Source organism: Panthera uncia, assembly GCF_023721935.1.
Source record: "Panthera uncia isolate 11264 chromosome C1 unlocalized genomic scaffold, Puncia_PCG_1.0 HiC_scaffold_4, whole genome shotgun sequence".
Taxonomy (NCBI): domain Eukaryota; kingdom Metazoa; phylum Chordata; class Mammalia; order Carnivora; family Felidae; genus Panthera; species Panthera uncia.
Genome location: NW_026057585.1, coordinates 96,062,115 through 96,063,159, shown reverse-complemented (window position 1 = coordinate 96,063,159; position 1,045 = coordinate 96,062,115). Strand labels below are relative to the sequence as shown.

The 1,045-nt window shown below is 47.6% G+C and overlaps 1 non-coding gene across 1 annotated transcript; it reads left to right on the top strand.

The window, feature by feature from the left end:
• The first annotated feature begins 329 nt into the window (after positions 1 to 329).
• On the top strand, positions 330 to 445 carry LOC125913876 (U5 spliceosomal RNA). The gene has a single exon (XR_007455146.1). It is a non-coding gene; the product is annotated as a U5 spliceosomal RNA (small nuclear RNA).
• The last annotated feature ends 600 nt before the right edge of the window (positions 446 to 1,045 follow it).

The window sequence follows — 1,045 nt, the reverse complement described above, 5'->3', positions numbered from 1 at the left end:
TGACAATCTGGCCTCCGCGCTGCCCCCTGGTGGTAGTCTCAGTCCCCGCAGGAAAACGAATACGCTGTTTAAGGCATTTCCGGGAACCGGGGCGTGACGACGTAGGTTCATTTGCATACCCAAGAGGCATTGCACACCGGGCAATTTCCGACTTAGAAATGACGAGATTTTCCTTTTGCGGTTGAATTCTTTTTCCCCAAGAATAAGGCCGCTCCCACAGAATTGTCTGGGAGAACGACGAAAATCACTGGCTCTTTCGAGCAGAGAATCACCATCACTGTATTCGGGGTAACAGTTACCCGAGGAATGTGTGCGGGCAACCCGGGAGCATACTCTGGTTTCTCTTCAGATCGCATAAATCTTTCGCCTTTTACTAAAGATTTCCGTGGAGAGGAACAATTCTGAGTTTTTAACCAATTTTTTGAGGCCTTGCGCTTGCAAGGCTACTCATGGTGTTTAAAAATAGACTAACTTGTTCTGTTTGGTTTTTTTCTTTACGCGTGTGCGTTTTGTTTGGTTTCTGTGTTTTGTTTTTTTTGTTTTTTTTTTCATTATTTGTAACGGGCTTTTTTTGTACCCACTTGCTCTACGTTTCCGTCTTTTCTGACGCTCCCGGTAGGGCGGGGCGCTCACCTGCTTGAAAGAAGCTTCCGGTCTCCCGTGCGGGTCCACGCCGGGCCTGCCAGGGCAGCGCTCCGCTACGGAAATCTAGAATCTTCTCGCAAAGTTTCCTGGTCTGCCCCCCTCGGAACATTCACAGGCTGGAAACCACCAAACCCGGACTTGTTGTCTGTTTCCGCCCTCGCGCGCGGAGGCGGGCGCAGAAAGTTGCTGAACAAAGAACATCTGGTTAACCTGATCTGGCCCAGACTTCAGATAGCACTTTTTTTTTTTTTTTTTTTTTTTTTTAAGATGACTCTTGGGCATCTCTGTGTAGTCACACACACCTTTCGAGGCAAGGCCCGGCACCTTTCTGACTGTAAGCTTTTTAAAAGAACCTTAAACGAAGCAATATTGGCTGCGTTTTCTTTTCTTTCCCTTTTTA